The 21011-nt window shown below is 41.7% G+C and overlaps 1 protein-coding gene across 2 annotated transcripts in view; it reads left to right on the top strand.

The window, feature by feature from the left end:
* The window catches only part of DOCK4 (dedicator of cytokinesis 4), a 1300588-nt gene that overhangs the window by 680307 nt on the left and 599270 nt on the right, over positions 1-21011 (top strand). The window lies entirely within an intron of this gene.

The following is a 21011-nucleotide window of genomic DNA, read 5'->3' on the forward strand; positions in this document are numbered from 1 at the left end:
AAACCTAAATGCATGTATTGCGAGCAGAATAACCAAAACCTGCCTGCTCTTTATAGATAGAACTCAAACGCTTTGAAAGCTGTATGGAACTTTCGACTGTGGCCTTTCTAACAAACAGCTACTCTTTCAGCTATGACTTTTTCACGTGCACAAGTAAGATTTGACCCGCAAAGCTCACTCCTGTTGATACAGATTCTCCTTATGCACTCAGGATTCACCTGATACCATCCAACAATACACACACAAAAGGAATCTACTGGTATCGTCGACAGCGCTCAACCGACCAACATCTCACTGCAGACAATAAATTAACCAAGTGTCTCCATACACTTGTACAGTACTCCGGAGTCTTAGGCCTCGCAGGACCCATCAACAACAACAACCACGTGTTCAATTTTGGAGCAAAAAGCACAGCATTCACTTGGAGTACGCCAACTCTCCACTTCCTTACTTGGAGTATGCAAACGCCCTACTTAATTACCTGGAGTACGCAAACTCCATCCTCACTTCATACATCACACTTCACTGCAATTTAACCAAACGTTTTGCAAGCGCAAACCCTACTCAAAACACATACCGTACAACGCAACACTGGAATTTTCACCAATCCCTACACTACATAAAAAACAACTCACAATGTGGGCAAATTCTGACTCTCCTCCTCACAAGACAAAACCATAACCCTGCTACCAAAACTGTTGGCACGCTCGCTGAGGTTTTCTTCCCACCTCGGGTTCAGAACCCACAAACGCGCTGGTGAGACACCTTCACTATTCTCACTAATAGAGGTTGAATAGATCTTTGGACTTGGTGAAAAGTTTAGTAGTGAAAAGCATTCGATCACAAATCAATAACATAAAACCATAAACAATTCTAAACATTATAAGCAATTTTACTCTAAATCAAACTCTAAACTGAATAAATTTCAAAGCTTTATTACAATCTCAAAATCAATGTTACGTAAATGGTGCACAAAACTAAGGCCCTCATTATGAACACAGCAGTAAAAAACGCTGTGTTCATGCTGACGGTCAAAACACTGACTGCCAGCATCCCCGGATCCCCACTGGCCCACAGGAAGGCCTGACCGGGACATAGGACAGCGGCTCCATGCCTCTGTGCGGCGGGTGCAGCTGCACCCGTCGCGCAGATCTGACCTGCGCAATGGGGCACTGCACCGGGGCCCCTGCACTGCCCATGGCAAGTGCAGGGGCCCTCAGGGGTCCCCCGGTGCACCCCTTCTGCCAGCCGTTCCCTGGCAGGAAATCCACCAGGAAAAGGCTGGTGGCTGAGGAAACATTATCCGAGGGGCAGCACTGCTACCCTGTCGGATAATGTTTCCATCTGCCGCCAGGCTGCCTGACAGAGGCAGCCTGGCGGTGAGTGAGGGCTGCAGATGGCGGCACTCATGGAGTTCATTATGTGGCGGTGTGGCCCGCCATGCCGGCTGGCAGTTTTACCCCCCACCAACGGCATGGCGGGCCATACCGCCAGGTTCATAATGACCGCCTAAGTTATAAACATACATGAAAATCATTGACTGACCAAAATGTCTAAAAAGATTTTACCTACTAAACATCAGTACTGTTAAACGCTCCAAAAGAATAACATAGATCAGCAGAACTACAATATGCACATTAATTTCAGATTTCGAAGCAGTTGATGGTGACATCAGTAAATCATCAAAATAAATTTTTAACAATCAGTTCCGGAGCTGGGTCATTCTTATCTCTAGCACAAATTAGAACTTGCATGTGTGGTAGCAGGCTAACACATGCAGGCAAAAGAAAGATAAAAATAATTTGGAAAATCATCTAACTAAGATAGCTCACTATAAAAAAAAAATGCTGGTGCAAGTGCCTAAGCTGAAAAAGAGACAAGAAACCACATTTAGTTATACTTCTCATAATGGGACAGCAAACGGTAATACTTCGTCAGCAAAAGCGATCACTTTCTTTTGACGTCATTTGACAGCAGCATCAGAACAGTGCATAACACGAGCTGCACATAGGACAGGTCAGCAGTTCAGAATTAGTTGGGCATATTAGTACTGAACAGCATAAACACATGGAGCATTTAAGAATATGGCTTTAGTCTTCAAAGATAACTAAGGGATAAAGGGAATCAGGAAAGCAGAGATCAGCTGGGGATCATCAGCACATCAAGACAGGCTGTAGCAGAGTTCTGGACAAACTGACTTTAAATTACAAAGGTGTCTCACTAATTAAAATAACCGAAATCCTTTTGATTGGTCCTTCAGATGAGCTCACTTCAGGCATCGCATTCAGTGTCCAATAGTTGTCGATGGCACCACCAAGTTTGCAACTATTTTGGATTTTCTCAACAAAAGTGCATTGTCATTTCAATGATTTCATACATTTCCGCCAAAATTTTACATTTTCTACTTATTTGTTACTTCAAGACCTTTCTCATGGCACACAAAATAAACTAAGCCAGTTTCACATAGGAATCATGTGTTTCTTGTCTTGATCGACAGCTAGAACAAATATTGTTCCATAATTGATTCTAAAACATGTTCCTTGCCTTCAAAACAATAGGACATTCAACATCACATCAACCATCAACAACCTAGGAAAAAAATTCAGGTCAGAGGGGACAGAATAAACAAATGATTTTCCACTAATGCTGCTAGAATAATTTTTTCAGGCCTATTCAAGCTAAGAAAGCCTAAATGTATATTAATACAATTAATACATACAAATCCTATTGCAAATCATTTAATTGCACGCAATACATATGACATATTACAACAATTTTAAATGTGCATTTATTTTTCTCCACAGCTGTAACTCATGTTAATAAAATTCATTTAATTCAATATAAGTATGATTAAATCATATTAATTTAAGATTTTCATTCCATTATTCATCTAATAAAATATATTTTACATTATCTCACGTCAGTAATTCACTCAAATACAGGTGCACAAAATCTTCATATTAAACATGATGTCAAAAAACGAATGGCAGCCGCAATGTCCATCATCATTTAAACATGCACATTTTACATTTCCACGTTAATTTCTCTGTTAGGATTTTAAATGAAGGTTAATTAGTCAGTATGTGCTAACGTTTATGCCACTAATGTATTAATAAACTTTGATCTCTATCATTATCAAAATTCTGTCTTTGAAATATTAACCATTTATATGTATGTGGTGAATGCTAGAAACCTCTAATATGACTTAATAAGGTTAAGGAAATAGGGGCCTGGTGTACTGTTTTGTTTCACAAACTAGAGATGTGCAAAATGCATAAAACTGAAAGACTGGTTTGTAAACTGGGATGTAATTTTTGATACGACCTATGAATAAAAAAACCGCATTGCAAAATATCCATTCGGTGGAAGGCGAAACGCATCTGCTTTATGAATATTAATTAGGTAGGTCGTTTTTTTTTTCGTTTTTTTTCTTACCTGGTGTGAATGGGTGTGAATGCATGAATGGTAGCCTGCAAATGACAGAAGATCATTTCGGTGTTTGCTTTCCCAGAGGCAAATCACTTATTTCAAAAGTAGAGCATTTCCTGAAAAAAAATTGTTTCCAATTTCGGGACACCTGGGTAAGCAGACAGTGGTGTCAAGGACTTTTGCCTGCTCCTCACGATGTCATAATGCAAACTGGGGAAACGATAAATAGATAGATAGATGTGTGATTCACAAGTGATTCACAAGGAGGGGGATGCCCTCTTTTATGCCCTCTTTTATACCAGTCCTATGACTTGAGATACTTTCCCAACTCATAAAAGGGTTTTGTATATTGTGAAAAAGTGTTTTGGAGCCACAAAGCCTGATTTACAGATTAGCACACTTTCTCTCTCTTTCTCTCTCTATCTCTCCCTCTCACATGCACACATCAGCGTCCCTTTGCGAAGGTGAAAATTTGCAAATTTCCATAGTCCAGCACTGGAGACAAGTGCAAACCCTTATGAAAATGGAGTGGCTGATGGAGCTGTAAACGTGTACTTAAAGTTAATGACAAACTACAAATAATCAAATAGTGGTGCCCTTCCTGATGTGGTTTGTAAATCCCTAGGTAAGGTGCAGGATGCCATGTCTTTCAGTCAGTGCTGCTCTTCTTTGTGGCATGTTCAAGAGTGGCGCCACCTGCAGCACACCTTCTTAGCATAGATTCTAGAACGTGACGTCAGTCGTGTGGCTCATGTATCACTTTGTGATTCAGCCCAGTGGCCTGAACTATTAGAGCTGGTTACTTGAGCATCCTTGGTATTTGTTGGACCCCAGTGTTTTGTTTCTTATATCTACTGTTACCCCAGTTACCGCTCACATACAATACCTTTCTCCAACATTTGGCTGCATTCATTGCTTTGTGCACTATTGATACCCGACTCCTTCCAGTTCCCTCTGACAGTAAATACATCACTACCTTTCTGACCTCACACCTCGTTCTTCCAGAGCCCCTGCTATATATTAGTGTGGTGATGGATAAATGCCTATGTCCTGTGGAAGGCCATCATACCCACTGCACACTGAGCTTCCCCATTAAGGTCTGTGGCTTCCCAGTGGAAGCAAAAAAGCAAAAGAAAAGAAGGAGATCATGAAAATCACACACACAGTATTGAAGAAGTCAACAGAATGAACCTAAGCAAGAAAGCCTTCTGGTACTTGAGTAGCTGAGAAGAAAGGGGTAACATGAATAATAGAACTTGAGTTAGTTTAACTACTCGCAGCTGCATGAGAATACATCCAAATTGACCACTAAGCAGTCTATCGGAGTAAATAGAAGTAATGAACTGTTAAACATGTCATTGAAAGGATAGATGGACATATGTGCCACCATCCCCCTTCCATCTCTAGAAGCCATGAGAGGCAGGGGTACTAAGCATCAGGTTTCATTTAGAGAATAATTAATAGAAGTAGGAAAATGTATAATTGTTGAGGTGTACCTTGCATGCAACTTTTTTATACATGCGTATTATATTTATGTTTATATTATCTTAATCTGTTGAAAATGCCTCAATGAGTCATACGATTTTAGCAGCACCTCAAGTGCCTCTGAACTCCAAGGAGGCATCAGCACTAGTTTTACGAAACTCTCCATGAGCTATCAATCAGTTATCAACTTTTGAATATGTTTCACAAATGCCATGGTTGTGGCCCCAGACAGTGGCTTGAAGGGTTTTGAAAATAAAATGAAGATATTTACCTATTTAATACAAGCTTCTGTATGAATAAACTAGATAAAACAGTCTGAATTCTCAAAGATAACACTATTCCTGACCCAAATACCAGCTATTCCTTTTTTAAATAAATAGATCCTTTTAGCCCCGATTCATTTCACTTTCCTTTTCATTGAATAAAAAAACGTACTACTGCAAAAACAGGAATGGATTTTTTTAATAATTAAAAACTTTACTACAAAAATGTTTGCTCCCAAGTGCGGTGGCGACACTCGCCGACTGATTATAGACATGGTCAGCATCTTGGAATAGTGAATCAAATTATTTTGTAGAATATTCTTATAACATGCCAATCATTTTCTATTCAGTCTGTTCAGTCACTGGACAGTGCAGCAATTCATGGCCTCGAGTGCTGACAAAGCACCCGAAAAATGAATGTTACAAGAATGAAAGCAAACCTCTTTTGTAGCATTCAATATTTCAGTACTTTTGTTAGCACTTGCTTGTCTCCAGTGTTGCTGGGATGCTTGAAGACTAAAGTAGTCCCTCATGAATTCCAGAAGCGGTGGAGGGTGCACACCTAAATTGTCAGGAATCAAAGTTTGTGGAGGCTATAATTTTGTCCATAAAAGATGAAACTCGGAAAGTACCTTTGGGCCCAGAAGTAGGAAGCAAACTCTTGCCCTTATTTCTTTTAGAGTGCTAGGTAGTTGGGGGTTAATTTAGACTGATTATGTGAGCTCTGAATCACAGCATTCTTGTGGGGTTCAGAGCTTGCTAATGGCGTTGTTTCTTTCCCTCCAAATGCTGCATCTTCTTGCATCATGTTATTTTATGCGACCCTATAGGAAATTGAGTTGTTAGCTTAGAGGGCTGAGAATCCTACGCAAATAATAATCACAATCCTTGTCAGGGTGAACAACAAAAGTTGCTATATGAGCCTGAGCTCAAACCCATGGAAGCTATGGCACAGAACATACTGACTTAAGTTAGAGTCAAGGTGTAGAGCATTTATGCATTACACAAACAGTAATAAAGTCTTAATACAACACAAGAAAAACCCCATGCCAATTTAGAAACATAGAGACATTTTTAATAAATCTAATTACACTAAAATGACAAAGATCTAAAATAGGGAATTGGAGATATGACTTTCTAACGTTCGAGATAAAAATAGTGTCAAAAGGTGTCATGCACAAACTGCAGTCTTCTGCTTGAGCTTGACCTATACTAAGGTGAAAGTTGAAGCAGACCGTAATGGAGCACATGTTGGATACAGGGACCAGGTTTGTCTCAGTTGAAAGTTTTATCTTGAAGTTGAAAGTCTTTGGCGGAACCAGGCAACAAGCTGTAGTCAGACATGGCTCAGTATTGACAAATTCTGGTGTAGAATCCTCCGCAGCCCCACTGATTTAGGCAGGAAGAGCATTGAGTGGGAAACGTTGATCGGATACCAATGACTACTTTCCCAGGGAAGTTTTTTAATGATAGGATTATTTTGGTGCTTGTCTTTCTTCAGAAAGGCAAGGTTACAGACTGTAGCTCAAACTGGTTCATCGTCCGTAGATTCCAGAGTCAACATCTCAGCTCATGGGGCTTGCTGCGGTGGAGAAGAATGCAGGGAGCTGAAGATATCCTAGGACTGGCAGTGATGTACCCAGGTCAGGTTGGCTTAGCAGGTTGGTCCCATCCCCCACCAGTTCTCAGAACAGAAAGCTGACAAAACGTTTATAAGTCCCAGGTCTGAGGCAGGAGGAGTACACTATAAGAGCAGCCAAGAGTCCAGGACCTCGAGGACCGCACTTGGTGGTCAAAACTCACTCCAGCAAATGCCAGCATCAGGTTCTAGGGCAAATCCAATTGGAACTGCTCAGCTACACAAAAAAGGCCTCCCTGAAGCTTGTTGTCTCCTGTTGCTCTAACAGAAGGTCAGCCTTCTGACCCACCCTGGATAAAAGCAAAGTAGATCCAGTCTTCTCAGGCCTTCTGACAGCAGGGCAGTCTTTTCGGATTCTTCCTCCGGTACAGCAGTGTTCTGAGGGGGGTGTACTGGGGAAGTCACATTATCCCCAGTGCTAGTCTGTGGGTGGGGGGAAACCCTGGACACTCTTTAACCAATGGGGTAGGAGTATCCAGGGCTGGCTCAACCTGCTTTTGAAACACTCTTGTGTGTTTTACTGTGAACAGTACCACAGGGCCTTCCTTGGGGGTGACGTATTAATATTTAAATTGAAGGTTTAGGCCTGTAAAAATGTTTTATTTTGAGTGAGTATACAAAGTATGTTTGCCATGAGTGGCACAAGCATTATATATGTCAAGTTAAAAACAAACTTTTTAAAAGTTTACTGAATCACAGTAGGATGGGTTTTGGTGTTCTCAGTGAGCATATGGCATAACTGATGAATCCACAAGTTTCTTGTCACACAGTTTTTTACACCCTCTTCCCATTGCTCCTTGACAACAGATTCTTAGCGCTTTAGGAAAGTTCTAATTAAAATAAATATTGTACTTATCGGGAGTGCAGCTCTTAACGCAGGTGCCAGCGTTAACTCCAAAATTGTTGGAGAGGTGGAATTAATGAGAACCAGCTGACTCTTATGTTATTGTTTTCTATACCGCTGTTGAAATGTGTTGAGTTTTTTTTTCTATTTAAAAACTGACAGGTATGTATATTGAATTTGTACACTTTACACGTTTTCTGGAACAAGTTACATTTCATTCACTGAACTCTTGTGAGTGACAGGGCTACATACAAATTGTGTTACCAAATAACGTTTACCAATCTCTACTTATGCGTTTTATTTTTCATTCCTGTTTGAATATAAATATGTATATTTATAAGACATTATATAACGTTAGTATTGTCACTTCAGCACTCAATCTGCCAATTTATTTTCATAGGGAATTTTCAAATCCAAGACTTGTTTAGAAAATTTAAAACAAGTGAAAAAAAATGACTTTTGTTCGGCGCAAGTGCGCCCTACAAAACCCTGATGCTCATATTTGCTTTAACGAGCAAAATAATGCAGAGTTGTTTAGTGAAGCAACAAATGTGGAAAGTGATATCTTACATTGTCCTGGAAGAAGGAGGGTAATTACTGCATGCCAGGCTTTCATTTCAAAATCTAATTTGGTATATGGAAGCTTCACAGTTGCTGTGCGCATTCATGGCAGAACTAATTAGAATGTTCTTTAACAGCACCGGCGGAACCGTTTCTGAGCGGATGACCAGTCGCATTGTAGTTTCTTAAAATATGACCTGCATTAGAAGTATGCTGGGGTAAAAGGCCTGGCGCCTTGTCTTTCTTGCTGTCTGCTGTTCAGCAGTTCTTACTTTTTACTCATTCTAGATTCAGGTCACCAAAACCTGTCCGCTCTACCTTTCAGCGCAGTTTTCATCTACCTGGTTACATGACAAATATTTATTTTGAGTCTGTAATAAATAATATTCATACTGCACCTTCTTCCTAGCACATGTGATGAGCGATAACGTTTTGCTTAAGAAGCAGAGGTAAAACATTTTGAAACAAGGAACTTGCTTGTTATTGCAACCTCTTTGCCCATGTGGTTCCTCTGATTGATCACTTCATCCTCGAGGTCTGAATTTTCTGCAACATGGCTTCTCTCTAAGCACGCCTTGTCTTTTTCTCTGTTTTTTCTTGTGCCCGGTGTTTTCGCCTACCGCTTGGCTTTCTTATTTGGTAATCTCCCTGATCTAGCCACTTGTGTCCATACTTTACAGGGTTTAAAGAAAGTACTTCACTCAGTTTACAATTTCAGAAGGTGACGTTCACTGCCTGTAGCATAGCGACTGCATACAGACATTTGGCATTCGTAATTTTCTTTTGGTAAATCCTTAGATGAATAATTAAAACACATAATAAGATGTCTTGATTTCTCTGCGCTTCAGAACGGAGCATCTCTCTTATTCGGAATTTATCTCCAGGAAGCACAAAGTAGGCAAAATGGTTTTGCAGTCGCGTTTGTAGTTCTTCTCTGGAAGACCGTGCCATTCAGATAAAGACTGTCACTGACAGAGGGTGTACTGTGTAACCACCTGGTCACTGAAAGTGCCCTAGTTACCTGGAAGAAAAACAGAGGAAATCTCTTTTAAGATATCCTTCCTGCCTAAACGCAGGGTAGTTCTGAGATTGTCACTACATTATATGACCAGGTATGTTCCTGAGGTGTTCCTAGAGTTTGTACATGCTTCTCCAATGAATCTAAGTCACTTGGGTCCCTTCTGCAAGTAGCAACGAGGTGCTATCTGATGTATTTCTGTGCAGCTGCAATATGTACCAGCACCCACACACAAATTGACTAATTGAACTAAATCGGGCCCGTCAGCAAATAAGATTTGGATATCCACCAAAAAGTTCAGTTATTGCTTGGGGCCATGCAGCAACCCCACATAAATCATTAGACATACCATTGGAAAGTGTCCTAGATAATTGAAATCCTTCTTCCAGACAATTCAATGAAGGCTACTCCCTGGAAGAATTAACCTCTAAAGATGATATTTTCTGGTTTCACCATCTGAACAAAACTATTTAAGGTTTCCAGTAAGTCATAATGAGAAGCATGAAGAATGCATGAGAGGGGCATTACTCCAAGATGGTTACAATCGTATTCACCCTCATGCAAGTTCCATGAGATCTACCAAAGGTGAAGTTTTTATAAGTAGCATGTGCGGACACCAGGATACAGACTGAATAGATGCATCCTCCAATTGCAGATTCAAGTCTCCTTGTGTATTCATTATGATCTCACACAGTTCTAAGGCCTCGCAGTGCAAAAGGCCAAACAACCCCACTCCCCCATGTAAGAATGTGCAATAAATATAGAGAAAGTTAAGATATACATCAAGGAAAAAAGGAAGAAAAAGAACAGAGACTAGAAAGCACTGAGAGGGAAAAGCATAACACCAGTTGCAAAATAGCAAAGATTCAGAACTGCATCTTGAGGCATAGAAATATCAAGATTGAGAATTCGGGAGTGTATATACACTGTCTTTATTAGAAGAATAGTAGTTCAAAGTGTACTACACATTGCCTTTTATCCTATATGGGTTTCTTCTGTAATGTGACACAGTGATATGTTACCAGAGGCCTGTTGCAGCATCATGTCTTTCTGGAGCACCTGGAGGACTCCTAGCATTCCACTTAAGAAGCCTGAACATGTACCTCCAGTGTCAACCTTCTTGACAACAAACGGGCCCAAATAGTTTATGTTTGACTTCCTCACAAACCTGGGTTTCATAACTCAATTACTTTCACCCATCTTCTAGTCACCCTTCTCTTTGTGGGTTAGCATGTTAGCTAGCTTGGCCCTGTCTACCACCCTCTTCCACGATGAGCACTTTAACCTTGTCAGAAACAAATTCTTTCCAGATCTATGCCCCATTAAAGCAACAAAAGCTAAAATATCAGTCACAGTGGTTGATGTAATTCAATGTAGCCACAATGTCTCTCTGAAAACACCCTTCAAGGGATATGTAAGGTGGACTTAATCTGTGCTGTAATCTTTATAATTCTCGCCATCCACTCAACTAAGCTATTAGTTTTGGGTGAATAAAAAACTCTCCTTTAGTTAGTAACAGTTAGTCGTTCCATAAAGTCTTGTATTTCTCTGGTTACGAACCAAACACCATTGTCTGTCTCTAGGATTTTAGGCTGCACCTCATAGACAAACACATCTTTGAAAAACTCAAATTCATTCTGAGTGATGACACTGCTCATGCAGCTGGCAGAGATCCAACTTGTCATATAGTCAGAGAACAGAATAGCAATTATTTAAGAAGGTTGCAGTAGTTTAAATGGACCTATGTTATCCATAGTTATGTGGCCCACAGTTCTTTAGCAACCTCAGCTGGTAATAAGGAAGTCTGTCTCACCACTTTATTTTTACCGCAAGAAACACAGAACACAGTCACGCACAGGCTATTCTGCAACCTGATGCACCTTAATCTACCAGTATAATTCCCTTTCCTGTACCCTTGTCAAATTTCTTCCAAGATGTAATTCATGAGCCACATTACCCAACTTGTCTCTAATCCTTTCTGCATGTACCCAATGATTGCTGCTGCACAATACTTAGTTTGTTGTTAACTATGTAAAATGAATTGGTGGTGCCTGATAATGCACTGTAGTTCAGCCATCCTCATACCACATAATGCTTCACCTGAAGCATATACTGGAATACTGGAATTTCCCTTTTCAGAATTCAGCATCTATCCATACCCTCCCACCATTCACTGTGGCCTGGTGCTATCCCCGATCCCCATCTCCTCGCTATGTCCCTTTTTGCAATCATACTACCTAAATTAATGCGTAGTTTTTTATATCTTGTGTGGTCGGTTTGCCCCCATGCCCCCAGTATCATTGACTCCGGTGTCATTTCTATGTTCGTTCACCATGCGTGTTCCAGGGTCTTCCCAGAATCTGGTGACCCGGGAGCAGGTCCACAATATATGTTAGAATGTGCCCTCGTCCCCACATTCCCACAGACATTTAGCATTTGCTGCCCTCCCTATCTTGTAGAGCAGAGATCTCGTATAATATACCCTATGTAGTATTTTAATATGTATTAGTTTGAGGGATGCTGGAATGGCCACTTCGGCCGGGAACATTAGTGCCTCCGTCCAGTCTTCCTCCTCCAGTTACTTACAGTCTCTTTTCCATCTCTCCCATAAATTAGATAATGAGGGTTGTCTATTTCTCATAATTGTACCATAGGTCTGTGATGTTAGTTTGCTTTGTATCTCCCCCTCAAGAAGTCTCGTTTCTAGTGGGGCATTTTCCTGTGTTTCCTCTTCTGCATGGATGCTATGTTTCAGGGCTGCCTGCAGGCGGGCATATTGTAACCATTGTGTGTCCGACATTTGATATTCTATTTTGAGGTGTGAAAAGGGTGCCACCCCATTTGCGGCCCATATGTCAGCTAAATAAGTTATCCCGATATTGTCCCAGCCTTTATAGGCCATTAGGGTATTTATCTTGGGTAATCTGGTTCCTTCCCACAGGGTGTTTTTGGGATCAAGAGTGTGGCCCATCCCATTTCTCTGGTGAGTCTTTTCCATGTTTGTATGGCCGTTTTTGTTGGTGGGCTGAATGCAGGGTTCAATTTACCCCCGTATAGCCAGTGCAGGTAACTGTTTTTGTGCATCAGTTCCCTGTCCCCTCTAAACGCTGGGTCCTCTCTTGAGCAAAGACCCAGTGATTTATTATGCTTAGCTGTGCTGCCACGTAGTACTTCCGAATATTTGGCAGGGCAATGCCCCCCTCATATTTTGATCTTTGTAGGGTGTGCAGTTTGATTCTAGGTTGCCCCCCTGACCACAGTAATGTGCATACTAGAGAGTCCCTTTTGTGTAAGAATGTATCTAGGAATGGGTATGGGGAGTTGTGTAAAACATAGAGGAAGCCGGGTAGAGCCACCATCTTGAAGAGTGCTGCCCTTACCCATCAGTGAAATCGGGATGGTTTGCCAATGTTTAACCTCCATTTTGAATCTCTACAATAGGGGTTGTAGATTGTTGTTGTAGGGGAGGTGGGGATTGCTAGACATCCAGATGCCCAGGTATTTGAACTTCTTTAGTTCCAGTCTTACTGGTAGTGTTATTGTTTGGTCTATCGCCCCTGCCTCTACTGGGAATAGTAAAGATTTACCCCAGCTTATTCTGAAACCTGATACCTCCCCGAAAGCCTGATAACTATCTTTCAGGTGGCCCAGTAAAGATGATGTCCGAGTCAAATACAATAAAATGTCGCCTGCATATAACGAGATCCGTTCCCCCTCACCACTATTGGTGGGCCATCCTCTGATCAGCTGGTCTATTCTTATCCAGTTGGCCAAGCCCTCGATCGCCAATGCAAAAAACATTGGCGACAGAGGACACCCCTGTCTGGTCCCCCTGTGGAGGCCGAACTCTTGTGATGTGTGTCCATTTGCTCTAACTTTTGCTGTGGGCTCCGGAATTTCGGACCAAACCTCATCTTAACCAGTATGCCGAACATATATCTACATTCTTCTGAATCAAAATGCCTTATTGGTATCTAGGCAGAGAATTGCTCTTCTTTTGGTTGAATGTGTTATCAAGGCCTGATTGTAATGAAGCCTTTGGAGGTTCAGGGCTGTAGCGCGGCCAGGTATAAACTCTGTTGGATCCGAATGGATCAGGGTTGTCATCACCCTTCTCAGTCTGATTGCCAGTGTCTTTGCCAGTATTTTAGCATCGACATTTAACAGCGAGATTGGGTGAGAGGAATCACCCCGGTCTCTGGGCTTGTTTGGTTTGAATAGAAGGATAATCATCGTTGCTCTTATATCGGTGGGAATTCTCCTATTTCAAAAGCTTGTTGTAATGCCTCATGCAAATGTGGTATCTGCCCCTTACCGAGCTTCTGAAAAAACTCGACAGGGATCCATTTGGCCCCGGTGATTTCCCTTACTGTAGTTGCCCAAGCGCTGCCATCATGTCCTCCTCGGAGATCTCCTCTTCTAGTTTCGCAATTTGCTGCAGGTATATATGTGTCAAGGGGCAATCAGCTATAAAGCGATCTATTTCTGCCTCTGGCATGGTTATGAGGGATTTATAAAAATCTTCCATTGGCTGCCATTTCCTCCATTACCTCTTTAGGATCCCTTATTAGCTCCCCTTGTGCTGTCCAAATTTCCCTAATAAGGGGATCACTTTGTTCCTTCTTTCGCAACCATGCCAGCAGTTTGCCTGCTTTTTTCTCAGCCTCATATAGCCATTTACTTTGTGGTAGGTATTGTTGTCGTACTTCATCTCAGGTCACTATATTGTATTCCTCCCTTTTTTGTATCATCTTTTTTTTAATGCCTTGTGTCGGTTGTGTTGTGTATCTCTGTTCTAAAGTTATAAGTTCAGTTTCTAGTATTACCATTCTTTTCTCTTTTTGCTGTCTTTCACCTACTTTTCCCGCTATGATCTCCCCTCTGATAATAGCTTTATAGGCCTCCCACAGGGTTAGCGGGCTTTGTACCGACCCCTCATTTTCAGTAAAATAGTGCGGAGTGGCTTTTTCTAGGTCCTCGATCACTTTCGTATTTTGCATCCGCCATCCTTTCCCTGGTGGTCGGGGTCCCAGAGACAGCATCATCTGTAGTGGGGCATGATCACTAATCCCCCTAGACAGATATTCTGCCTCTTTAATTCTTGGTAGCAAGTCTGCCGTGAGTAAGAAGTAGTCCTATCTGGAGTGAGTGTCATGGACAGCTGAATAATATGAGTACCAATTTTCCTGTCCGTGGAGAGATCTCCACACATCACTTAGGCCCATTGCATGTGTGAAGCCCTCCAGTTTCCCCCTGGTTGGGCATCCTTTCCTCGATTTACTAGCCCTATCCACTTCCGCATCCATCACCATATTTAAATCACCTCCCATTAGTATTGATGCGGGAGGGGAGGTCGTAAGTATTGTACCGATTGTTTTGGAGCACCTCTCCCTGCAGTCCTGGGGGTAGGTACACATTGACTAATGGTATATGTGTGTTTTTATACGTCCCTAGTATTGCTATGTAACAGCCATGTGGGTCTACCCATGTGCAGGTGGTGTGAAATGGAAGGGCTTTTTTAGTAAGTACCATGGCCCCTCTGGAACCGGATGTAAATTATGTGTCCCACTATTTTGTATTTCCCCCTCTCCATAGCTTTATGTTGTACATCTACGAGGTGTGTTTCTTGCAAGAATATTATGTCTGATTTATATCTAGAGATCGCTTTATGTACTAGGCTCCGCTTATGTTTATTTCCTAATCATTCACATTCCACATGAGGAGTGACAGTTTCTCGCTACCCATGTAATGGTTTCAGCAAGGGTAGTCTGTCTTTGTTTAAGGGATTGTCTTCCCGTTTACTCCCCATGTTCCTTGTACCGACATCGAATTCCCGATCCCCCCTCTGATTGAACAAACTGTGAACCATTCCCCCAACTACCCCCCACCCTACCTTACCGTGCTGTGATTGTAGAACTAACCACCCCCTCAATTCACGGTATGTGTTAGCCTGAACCCCCGATTGGAAACCCTAGTTCCCCATTGTATGTCTTTCTGAGACGTGGATCCTTGCCATTATCGTAGTTTGTCTTTAACTGTTCATTGTTAGTTATCTGCCGTCCCACCCCGAGGGGTGTATAAGGGAAGAGAAAGGGCAAAAGAGGCCCGGAGGCCACAGTGGTACCCCCTCCCGCTTCTTCTCTGCCCATTCCCACTGAGCCATAGCCATGGTGTCACTGATTAGTATTTTAAAATTATCTGTTAGCCCAGCAGGTCTGCTGTCATTGGGGTCCCCTAAGGTGGCTGATCCGTCTCTGATTCTGTTCCTGACCCCAATTGTTCTGTTCCAGTTCCTCCGGTGTTCGCAGCTAGTTCCTTCCATCTGTCACTCAACCAAGTCTCGGTTGTCCCCCTAAGGTCCCAGAGAGTGCAGCCTTGATTTGTTCCTGTGTCGGTGCGGCGGCAGGTCTGCCCGGGCCCCTGCCCCTCTGCGTATCTTTTTACCCGTAGTCCAAGTCTTGGTGCCCTCTTCTCTGATTCCATTGCTGTGGCGAAGAACCTGCATCTCTATCCATTCCCGGGCCTCTGAAGGCTATGCCAGGAAGTGTGTTTTTTTCTTGTGTTCGAGCCGAAGTTTCGCCAGGTATAGCAATGCATATTTTATTTCATTGTGGCAGAGGACCTTTTTAACTGCAGTGGATGCTGTCCGTTGTTTCTGCACCATATTCGTGTAGTCTGGGTTGATGTTTATCTCTTTTCCTTCTATTTTCCAGGGGCCCCTTTTTCTTGTCTCCTGGAGGGTCACACCTCTGTCCCTGAAGTTAATTAATCGCACTATTATCAGTCTCGGATATGCCCCGACGGTGGAGTCGCCACCAGTATCCTGTGGGCCCGTTCCACGAGAAGAATTTAGTGGGTACTCCCCCTAGCACCATGTCACTCAGCCATGCCTCTATGTAAAGTTCTAGTGATGGGCCCTCAGCCTTCTCTGGGACTCCCACCAGGCATATGTTGTGTCTACAAGACCAGCTTTCGGCATCCTCCACTTTCATGACCGATGTTCTCATTTCATTGTTCATGAATGCTAGTTTCTGCGTAAGTGTTTTCACCTGCGGGGCCATCTCGCCCACCATATCGTCTGTTGCTTAAACATGATCTTTCATCTTGTTATGGTCATCACGCAGGAGACCTACCTCCCCCAGAAGCTTTGCAATTTGACTCTCTAAGGCCGTCTTGGATTCCTGTATAGCCCCCAGGATCACCTCCGTGTGTTGTGTTAGGGCTTCAGCCCCTCCAGCCATCTCTCCCGTAGCATCCCTTGAGGAGGGCCCAGTTAGTATATCTTTAGCAGTCCTTTGTTTCCCCATCTTCTTCAGAGGGGAGGAGGGGTACGTAATCACCTTGGGGTCTCCGTTCTCGATTTCTACAGTTTCTCAGTTGTTGCTGCTCGGTCACTTATCTGTACGGTTTCAGCTGCAGTGCGCAAGCGTGTTCTCCCACTCACCCACCTGCTCCAGCACACTGTGTGCGTTCCCATGTGTCTCCTTATTGTGCTTCTCTTCTGCGGCCTTAACTACCACTGTCCCTGGCCACCAACTCACTGGCTGGTTAGCAGGGCTCTTCAGTTTCTCATGTGCCGTCTTGCCATCTGCGGCCATCCGTGCCCCTCCACTTGTCCAGCTCCCCTCCACCCTCCGGTATACGGATACTTTATGGACCACTGGCTGTGTCCCCAACTTCTATGCCCTGCGCAGCTTTGCCTTAGGCTTGTCATGCCACTCCTCCTCTCGGTGTCCCAGGGTACCTTCTTTGCTTGTTTTACCTTGTGGGCCCTGCAATATATGGCGGTGGTATTTTATTCCCTTCCTTCGTTGGTCCCCCTTCTGTCTCTGTTATTTTCTGTTCTTGGGCGCAAGCTAGGGGAACCTCCTTTACTGTGTCTCCCCGAACGCACCATTGCGTCTTTGGGATTTACGGCTCCTCGTACCAGGACTGTCCCGCTTCTCCCCAGTGTCTTAGGGCTCTGGGTACTCTTTTACTCTCTTTCCGCGGTTTAGAACATGGTGATGGTCTTTGCCTCTTCCCGCCTTCGGACTCGCCGCCGTCCCAGGGCAGTGTCAGTGTTCTTAGGGTCTTTGTGGGTTGGGTTTTGGGAAGTCTTTGTGGGCTCCCTTCAATCTGCATCCAGGGGAGGGGGGGCACAGTTTATTTAGTTTTGTTGGCCTTCTCACCCCTGGGAATCTTCTCGGGCCCACCTTCCGCATCTTTGAATATGGCAGCCGTTACTTCCTCACACCCCCGGACTCATCGTCGTTCCGATGTGCTGCTGGATTGCCTTAGGTTATTTGTGGCCCCCTCCCCAGGTGTGGGATCAGGTGTGGGAGGGGGCTCTGTTTGTTCAATGTTGTATTTCTTCCTTCCTCCGGTATAGCAGAGGCCACAGGAGCTGCAGCCCAGGGCCCTTTCCAGGGCGGCCCTCCGTGACGCCCGCTGGCACCCCTCTCTGTTGTGCGCCAGTTGCTGTCTGCGCCTTGGGCTACCTGCGGTCCCTGGGGGCTCAGGATCTTTCCTGTGGGGTCAGGACAGTACCCCATACAGGATATTTGCCCCTCCATTCGGGACTCGGCAGCAGGCGGTCCGGACTATGCGTCTGACTCCATTGCTGGCTTGGCCACGCCCCTCCAACATACTTTTTGATTGAACAAGAAAGACGAACAGACACCTTTTCAGGACAACAGTTTATACTCTGTAATATCCAAAAGGGTTTCTCCATCCAAAAGTGTCTTGTACATACAGAATTATCTTAGTAACCAAAGGTTATATAGGAGAAGCTATTTTTTTCTATACTTTAGGGTATAGAGATTAAGAAAAAATTGTAAATTCGTAAATGGTTGCTTATTTGATTATTCTGGACTTCATCCTCTGTAGAATATAAATATATCCATGCCCTTTACCGAACCTGTCTTCAAAGTGTATGTGTCTCATTAGTTCTCCTGAAAAACATCTCAGGGCTTGGTGGTGTTGACGTTCCCTCTCAAATCTAGGTTCTTGTGACTACATTTGAAGTTTGTATTCCCCCTCAAGCAAGTTATATGAATCTCAATAGTGGTGAAGAAGTATTTATTAATAGCATGAGCTTCCAAAACTTCCGATTTAACTCTGAATGCACATTTCCATATGGCCCTCACGCAGTTCTAAAACGTAGCAGTGCAAAGGCTGAACTACTGTGATCAACTTCCTCTGCTTTGAGAGGCTGGCCAGATGGGCCTTTTTCTAGGCTTCACCTTGTACATGCATTAAGCAACCCAATAAGACAGGCAGTAGTTTTGGGGTTTCAGGGTACAGTACTTCATCTTTTCGGATTTGTCATCATTTACCCTCATTTCTTTGATTAGAACGTCCTCATTGGGCAGCCAGTAGCTGAAAGTGCCAAGACGTATTGTTTATGTGCTTCATGGTCCACCTTATAGGGATGACGGCTTGTTTTGGCAATGGTCTTTGGGTTGTAGACAGAATATTGACACTAGGATATTGACTTACCACAATTTTGTGTCAAAAATATTGCCTACAAATACATCAAGTTTAATTACTTGGAATTTAAACTACCAAAATATTGTGGAACAGAATATTGTCAAAATAGTTAAGCATACTGAAATTTGAAAGCTTGTACACTATTATAAGCAAGTTTTTAAAATATTATATCGCAAAATAATATAATTAAAAACTAAATAGTTTTAACACGTGATATAGATAATATATATATTCTTTAAAAAATAACTATAATTAATGGTTTTTTAGAACATAAAATTAAAAATAGTAATTTAAAAGTAAAAATTATCTAACATGTACATAATGAAAACATGCATGTAATCTTATTTCAGTATCAAATAACACAATTTAGATGCTTTTTATACTGGGAAATAAACATATAAGTAAATTACATATGTAAAAAAATAGGTAAATGCCTAAAAACAATAATGTTAACAGTAACTTAGTGACAATAAACATATTAACAATAACATAAGAATTAAAAAAGTAAACTTATAAAAACAATGTTTTAAATAGTGATATAACCATTAAATTAAAAAAACTGAATATTAAAAGGAATCTAAAATAACTACTAGCAAAAGTCTTGGACTTCAAAGAAGTCAGGTTAAATAATCTAACTTCAATTTAACCAAGTATTGGACTTTGCAGGGGTTAGATTTACTGTTCCCACTCCAATGTAAGCAACAGTAGGGAAATTGTAGGAGTTTGGAGGGATAAGATTTACCATTGCCAACCCAACTTAGGGGAAAACTCGGAAAGTGCTGTACTTAGGAATGGTTACATATACCATTCCAGTTTCTAATCATTATAAAACAAATATTTAAATAGCTAACCGCATAAAATTATTAAAACAGTCATAATAACAAGTATATATTACAAATAAATAAAATGAGATTTAAATAATACAAAATAGGTAAAAGACATTAAATACATTTACAATAAACACACTTTTTTCCCTACTATGTCAAAACAATCCAGTAACTCTGAAAATGTAACGTAAATTATAACTAAAACAATAATAGAATAGTAATTAAATAAAACAAATGCAATTTAAAAGAATAAAATGCATTTTCTAAACTTTATTATTATTATCAAATATAGATATCTCAGGTTACATAAAGAATAATTTACATAACCAATAACCCTTTAAAAGACACTTAATTACCAAATAAATATTCAATGTACATAAAAATGTGTGTGTGTGTGTGTATATATATATATATATATATATATATATATATATTAAGAATGACATCTCAGTGGGTGATTTGACAGGAGAGATATCAGGAGGAATTAGGAATTAATAAGCCATCAAATTTATGGGAGAAGCTCAGACTAATGGGGCAAGAGAGGAGCCAACAGGAAAGGACAGATCCAGAGGCAAGAAGTCGAAGAAGAGGGAGACAAGGAGTGGACAGTTCAAGAGAAAGACACAGCCCAGTGGGAGTATTGACAAGGGGCCAAAACATACAAAAATAATGGATAATGAGAGTAATGTGATAACTTTATCAGACAGAAATTTGAATGAAATGGAAATGAGGGTGTTGAAGTTGGGTTTATCTTTTTGTCCCTTGAACAATTTAATTATGCCTCTAGTTGGATAGATCTTTTCATATTCACGAGGAAACTGAAATTAATGAAGTGGCATGCTTTAAAAGGGAATATTGCTCAAAAAAAGACTGAGAAAAGTACCTATAGTAACCTTATAATAGGGGATATTGATACTCTGTTTGGTTTAACTCAATTAGATACTGAAAAAGAATATACAGGGGGTCCTTTTTTAAACTTAGATGATTTAGGTATAGATCTTGAACAGAGTTGTCCTGGTGGTTATAAGGTGAAGTCTACATTTAATCCTAAAATGAATTATGATGCGATTGACACACTTGAAACACTGGTAGTACAAAAGCTTAAGGAGTTGGCACAGAAGAATCAATGGCAGAATGACAATGTATCTAAATTGGAACGTGAGGCTATCAATGATCTCCAGAGGGACAATAGCATTGTGATAAGACAGATTGATAAAGGAGGCAACGTGGTGATTGTCTCTAGAGAAATGTATTTGGAGAAAGGTTATCGCCAGTTGAATGATAAGGAATGTTATGAATCAGCAGAATACAGTGATATGCGGATGCCAAATGCTACATATTATGAGATGTTGATAGAATGGAGAGAGAGGGGGGCCACCTGGAATGAGATGAGTACAAATGTCTGTATTGTGAACACTCTAGGATTCATATATTTTACCTTTTGCCAAATACATAAGGACTCCAATAAACCTCC

Source organism: Pleurodeles waltl, chromosome 4_1 (assembly GCF_031143425.1).
Source record: "Pleurodeles waltl isolate 20211129_DDA chromosome 4_1, aPleWal1.hap1.20221129, whole genome shotgun sequence".
Taxonomy (NCBI): Eukaryota; Metazoa; Chordata; class Amphibia; order Caudata; family Salamandridae; genus Pleurodeles; species Pleurodeles waltl.